At 37.9% G+C, this 7,042-nt stretch overlaps 1 long non-coding RNA gene across 3 annotated transcripts; it reads right to left on the bottom strand.

The window, feature by feature from the left end:
- Nucleotides 1-244: 244 nt before the first annotated feature.
- Nucleotides 245-6,655, bottom strand: LOC124692352. 3 transcript variants are annotated; one of them, XR_006999485.1, is made up of 8 exons: nt 6,611-6,655; nt 6,080-6,295; nt 3,912-4,329; nt 3,482-3,633; nt 3,265-3,343; nt 2,706-2,845; nt 1,231-1,278; nt 245-535 (listed from the first exon to the last, which is right to left on the bottom strand). It is a non-coding gene; the product is annotated as an uncharacterized LOC124692352 (long non-coding RNA). The 3 variants fall into 3 exon arrangements; XR_006999483.1 differs by having other exon boundaries at nt 2,706-3,343; XR_006999484.1 differs by having other exon boundaries at nt 2,706-3,343; nt 6,080-6,292; nt 6,611-6,649.
- Nucleotides 6,656-7,042: the final 387 nt, after the last annotated feature.

Raw genomic sequence — 7,042 nt, 5'->3', positions numbered from 1 at the left:
TCATTCTAGAAAAATTCTACTCACCTCAAGCAACACCAGAAATATGTCCCTCAGGCACAAATTACTACATTCCTATGGAAAAGGCAGGAGAAGTTAATGCCTTATCAAAAGCACTGATGCTGTGCTACAGATTTATGATGACATGTACCCAGTTTAAGAAAACATCTACGCGCTTTCAAAATGCATCAACAATGCCCCCACACAATTCAGTTCCAAAAATACAATGAGCATAGAAATACCGAGATCAATCAAAACTGCTCGACAGCTTATTTACCACCACCGAGGACGTTTGAATGACAACAATGTCATGAAAAATGATTTTGTTCTTAGTATGACAACAGTGTCAAATGCATTTAAATAAAACATGGACCAACTTGATTCTTGTTGTCAGCAGCCTCTCATATGTTGCCCGCCACACAAATTTGCAAATATAACTACAAAATAAAATTGCAGCCAGTAAATAACTTTGGGGACAATGTATGGATCAACAGTTCACCCCTTCTCCACCGTCAAAGTGAATCTTTTGTGGTGCAGCCTACAAAGAGGAAAACAGAAGCAAGTGAGTAATTAGTACGGTTTGGCGAGATGCCACAATATTAACGACCTTTTTAAAGGAGCGGATGAGAGCATATCATTGCTCCAAATGCATCATTAATCATCAAAGGCAACTGCCATGCCTTTATTTGGGATCAGTTTCACAGTTGGCAAGTTGTAGATTCTTTAGAATGGAGGAACACTTTTTATGTACTCCCCCAATGCTATAAAAATGTCACTTTGTTTATGCCAAATACTACATGGTGTTTTTGTTATCCTCAAGAAGGTGGAGAGGACAAGGTGGATTGGGAAAATAGCTTCCGCTTTCTTTGAGCGAAACAGGGACATGGTCAAGGGTAAAACACAAAGGCTGCCTGTAGACCACCTAATCCCAAGGCTGCATATGGCTACCATGGATGTTGGATTAACTGGAGTGTAACTTGATAACCATTTCTTCTACAATTAGTGTGAGACATTGATAAGAGTCTATAATTGCTAAATGTAATACTATTGTATATCTCTATCTTCAGCTTCTATGATAACTGAAAATTATTTGTAATTTTGAATCAACTAATGCCATCGCAGTATCATGCATCCAAGAAATTGTCATATAAATGATGTAACCCTGATGTACAACATCAATATCTTGATTTCAGCATTGGAATCTTAGTAAAAGCACATGACAGAAGAGCTAACCTTATCCATATACAGAATTGAATACTTGCATCGTGAGCCCTGCTGCCCCTGCAAAATAGCAGAATGGTCAACTGCTGTAATACCTACCATGTTCTCATAGAGCAGATTTGTCAACGATCAAATTAACTACTGGTTTAAACTAATATAAATATTTGCATGAAGAGAAAGTGGTTTCCACAACTAACTCTCCAACTAAACCACAAATCAATACCGAATTTAATACTTGATTTTTTTAGTAACTATCTCTGCATCACAAAATAGGATCTGTAATTTGTACACAGTGCACATGATAATTGCATTAATCTTGTTGTCATGTATCAAACTTCCGAGCAATAGTTGAACCTCTCAACCATTGGTTGGTCCTTGTTAGTACATCTTGATTACCACGCATTAGTCATTCACACAATTCCACATTATATCAGAGGCAAAGCAACACCAATTAGCATCTGGAAGGGAGCAAACCTGCTACTTGGCCTTAGAACTTTTGCACATTGGACAGATGTTTTGACCATATGCAGACGAGCAAAAAAAATTACTTAATTACGGGGCTATCAGAATTAGGAACATGGCTAGGAATGCAAGAGAGATCAATGTTGTTTCTTGCAGAAGAAAAGGACAATTAAGATAGCAGCAAGAAGAAAAGAATGGATATCATTTTCCTCAAGGAAACAAATCTTATTAACAACAGTAGACCTACAATAAGTTAGCCAATAAAATATCTTGACCGAGATAATTTAAATTCTAGTGATGTGTGGTTTGCAGAAGTTAGCATAACCTTTTGACTGCAATGAATCTGATCAAAGAAAAAATACCAATTATTTTGACCCACAACAGACAACTCCTCTGGAAACACAAAAAGTCGAGCTTGACTAAATTTGAACGGTAAATTTTAAATTTGGGGACAAACTGCTCAAGTGTGATATAAAATCAATAATCAATTTAAGTACTTATTTTTTTATGAGTAAAGCATAGTTGCTTGACGGAATTTCCTGCATCCTAAAGTTGGCACATGAAAGATAACTTCGATTGCCAGGATTTTCAAAATTCAGTGTCATTATCGATATTATTTAAATGATTCAGATTCAGAAACAAATAGAATGATAGAAAAGCTATGCATTCTTTTAAAAGGAAAATCCGCCTATTTATAATAAGAGAGAAAAAAATCCTTGCTAAAAACCACAACACCTTTTAGAAATTTGAAAGTAAACCTGAGCCAAGTTCAATATCTTCAAAAGCAAAGCTTTTATGAAAAAGCTTGAATAATGGAAACCTCATGGTATCTTTTAATGGAATGTAAAACATTAACCCATAAATGATGCACCGTTGCCTATCCAAAGCATCAAAATATCACCAAACTTCAGTAAACATCCATAGTTTTGTACGTGCTAACCGAGGACAACAATAACTAACACTTCTAAATACCTAAAGAGAAGCGACAATTTAGGAGCGGATATTGGCAGGTTACAAAACATCACCTGGTTGCAATATAAAGCACTTTCGAGCTTGGGCACAAAGAGCTTGTCGAGCAGAACCTCCATGTCTTCAATCAATAATCAATTTATGTACTTATTTTTTTATGAGTAAAGCACAGTTGCTTGACGGAACTTCCTGCATCCTAAAGTTGGCACATGAAAGATAACTTCGATTGCCAGGAAAATTCAGTGTGATTATCGATATTATTTAAATGATTCAGATTCAGAAACAAATAGAATGATAGAAAAGCTATGCATTCTTTTAAAAGGAAAATCCGTCTATTTATAATAAGAGAGAAAAAATCATTGCTAAAAACCACAACACCTTTTAGAAATTTGAAGTAAACCTGAGCCAAGTTCAATATCTTCAAAAGCAAAGCTTTTATAAAAAGCTTGAATAATGGAAACCTCACAGTATCTTTTAATGGAATGTAAAACATTAACCCATAAATGATGCACCGTTTTGTACGTGCTAACTGAGGACAACAATAACTAACACTTCTAAATACCTAACAAGAAGCGACAATTTAGGAGCGGATATTGGCAGGTTACAAAACATCACCTGGTTGCAATATAAAGCACTTTCGAGCTTGGGCACAAAGAGCTTGTCGAGCAGAACCTCCATGTCTTCAAACTCTGCACTATTCAATCAAATTTTCACATGACAACAAACATAAGCACGTTGAAATAATATTCTCTTTAGGCATGAAAGATTAGCTACAAAGTAGGCTACCTAGAAGAGAAATAAGAACAAGGTTAGATGGTATTTCATGACTCACACTGTCACCTATAATATCTGGAGAAAACACCTATCCAATGTTGTAGGGGAATGAGTTGAGTGGAGCTGCTGCAAGATCAACTTTGTCTCTGAAAGTTTGCTTGAATCCACTTTCTCAAAGCTCACTGCAGTAGTGGATTCCAGAAGATCAATCTGGTGTACAGAGAGAAGAACGAATGGTCATATTCATGGCCTCTTGTGCCGGAGATTGATAATATTTATGATAAGCAATTAAAATGCAAGATTGATAGAAAATGGACTGAAACACAAGATTAAAACAATCATCTGAACCAACTGTGCAGTTTTGGTGCTCCATCTTCCCCAACGAAAGCAATAGGCCACGGATTTGTCTCCTCTCCTCAACCAATCTAAGCAAATTCTCCATCTACACAAGGCTTAACAAATCTAGGGTTTGCAAACAATTGCCATACCTTGGGAGGACAAATTGCAGAATGCATTCAGTGGCGTATGAGGTCTGCTTCGGCGGACTCTGGTAGTCACCTTCGTCAGCCGACCCCATTTACCAATCAATTCCTTGCTCTGCTTATAGCCTAAGGTTGGGGAAGAGGCAACCAGGAAGACGACGAGCGAGGGCATGGGCGAGGGAGCGCGGCCCGCACCAGCCGGCCTCCCCCGGCACCTCCTTCACACAGCGCCGCCCCAAGAGCCGCCTCTCGCTGCTCCTCCACCTACGGCCCAACGCCGCCCCTTGCTGCACTTCCGCCTCTGGCCCAGCGCCACCCCAAAAACGACGTCGCTTGAGGAGGAGAGACAAGGGCGAGGGTAAAATACTTTGGTTGGATACCAGATTCTATAAGGCCAGAGCATGTCCTTTATCCTTTTCCTTCTCTGCATACAGAAGAAACTTCTGAAAATTAACACCCCGGAAAACAAGAAACCAAACACCATTTTCTGGGAATCAAGTTCAGCATGCTAAATACGCAGTAACCAAATATTATTCTTGTAATCCCTTTCCAGACTGTCATGCATGACTCAGGTGGAGGCTTGCAAGGCAGCACTTATGAAGAGAAACACTGGAATAGAGGCATGCGCTCAAATGATTGGCGAGTCAGTAAACTTATCTCGAAATTTCGCGGATCAAGTGCTCCAACTTCCATGAGCACAACAATCAACAAGTGCCTTGAAAACCAAAGCAGAAGATTATTATGCCCATGGGCCAGTCTGCGAACTATTATCATATCACTAACTAATTAATGCGTTATTGTTTTAGTAGATTTATGAAAGGCAAATACCGACATGCCTGGCTGCCATTACCTAGTGAATTTACTGGTATGTTAAGTATTATATTTCTATACTGAAAGAGTTTCATAAAGTAAATTCGATATTGTAAAGAAGGCAAATAAATATCTCTCTCATGCAGTAATTAGTTTGTTCTCACTCATGCACTCGAAAGATGAACTTATCACGTGATCAATGTCATGATTTGTATATACTTAGAAAGATGAACTTATTATTTCGAAGATTGCTAAATGGTAATAAGTGGTCTTCCTGGTTACAACTATGTCGGAAATTAATGATGGTGCATCTGAATGAAGATGAGGATCGTTTTATTTGGAATTTGACATCTAATGGTTTGTTTACAGTAAAGTCGATGTATGAGGATCTCATGTGTGATCATACCCCTTCTTGCGAAAATATTTATGGAAGGTTAAAGTTCCATTAAAAATTAAGATTTTCATGTGGTTTTTGAGTAATAAGGTGTTGCTAACAAAAGATAATCTAGCTAAACGACATTGGAATGGGTGTACAAAGTGTGTTTTCTGTGGGGAACAGGAGACTATTCAACACCTTTTTATTGAATGCCCTTTAGCTAAACTCTTATGGCGTACTGTGAACTTTACTTATGCTCTTCCACCTCCCACCAATATTACTAATATGTTTGGTAACTGGTTGAATGGAGTAGATAGACAATCTAAAGCATTTATCCGGATTGGGGTTTCTCGCTCTATGTTGGTCTATTTGGAGGAGCGGAATGATATAATTTTTAATAAGAAACGTTCCTTTCATTTCTTGCAGGTTATTCATATGGTCTCCCATTGGGTCCAACTCTGGGCCCTACTCTCTCCGGAGGGGCAGCGGGATGCCATGGCTTCTGGATGCACACGGCTCCTGATGGTCGCTCAGGATATCTTGTGCCAGGCTGGTTGGCGTCATACTAGAAGGCTATGTTGATTTGTAGTCTTGCTATGTGTTTCTTTCGATGGTTGATTCTTGTATCAATCCTCGTCGATGAGTGATTTGTAAACAATAATATTTTGAATATTTTTAATAAAAGGCTGTGTGCATCACCATGATGCAGAAGCTGGGGAAGACCCCCATTTCGAAAAAAAGAAATACATGATCGAGAAAGCTAGATGAATTATGGTCCACCATTCGGTGAGACCGTGCTGATCTAGCATATAATAATCAACAATTAATACATTAAGAAGAAATCTAAATAACTGCAACTACAGGACAACATGAAGCATGTCAATAACTATATAACAAATTGCAGTAAGTAAAAGGCACGATAAGAACTAATAATAACCACAAAAAAAGAAAAACCAGACAAAATAGATTTGATTCAATGAAAAAATACCTAAATGCTGCAGAATATATCAAAGTAGCATCTTCTAGGAATGCAGCGTAGCCCAAAAGTCTTGTATTGTATTACAACAAACCTCGTGGAACTATATGCACTTTGATTTGGGCAAAGGTAATATAGGGGGCATGACATGGCACCATTGATTCAGCAATCGAGTCCACCATTCCCAAAGGCCCAAACGATTGGAGTAGCTGAGTATGCAATACTCTTCTACAAAAAAGTAGAAGAATTTAAAACATGCCACTTTTAAATAATACATCAAATGTAGGAACCAAGCAAACAAATTAATTAGCCAAAATTTCAGTCTATGAAGCCATAGCTTGAGAAGAAGAGCTGTAAAAGTGGCTCAAACACAAAAACATATTGTCCAGGACAGAAAAACAATTGGCCACTATGAAACTATTACGGAACTAAATGTACTGATACGACCTTGTCATGTATTAAGATATTTTGGGTGCTTGCTATAAGATGTGATCAAGGGCAGAGAGAACACAAAATGAGAGAGAAGGGCTGGGAGGAGCTCACCTGGTGTCTAGCTTGGACATGCTCGTCGTTGCCGAAGCCTGAAATGATAAGGAGAAATCATAAGCATACCACCACTGAAATCGAAGAAATCAAGTATATATATAAGTAGTATTCTTCATAGTACACAAGAGACATCCTGCTCGTTATGACATCAATGCTATAATCACATGGTAGAAAATTGCTCGTTGTATTATCTTTTTCAGCTAACTGAAGCCTAAAATGACACTGATAAAACAAACAAAAAATAGCTATAGCTATATTTTCCATCAGACATATGACGTATCTCCACATTATTGTTTTAGCACATCAAATCCTTTACTGGAATAGCGGCTGCAAAGAGGGAAAAACAAGTGTTTTATCTTAAAAACATATATATGCAAAATATATAAGTATAGCACAAACTGTATTAGAACGATGATTCACGACAGTACC

The sequence above is a fragment of the Lolium rigidum genome, chromosome 2 (assembly GCF_022539505.1).
Source record: "Lolium rigidum isolate FL_2022 chromosome 2, APGP_CSIRO_Lrig_0.1, whole genome shotgun sequence".
In the NCBI taxonomy this organism is placed as follows: Eukaryota; Viridiplantae; Streptophyta; class Magnoliopsida; order Poales; family Poaceae; genus Lolium; species Lolium rigidum.
The sequence above is the reverse complement of the archived record's forward strand: the minus strand, read 5'-3'. Positions and strand labels throughout refer to the sequence as shown.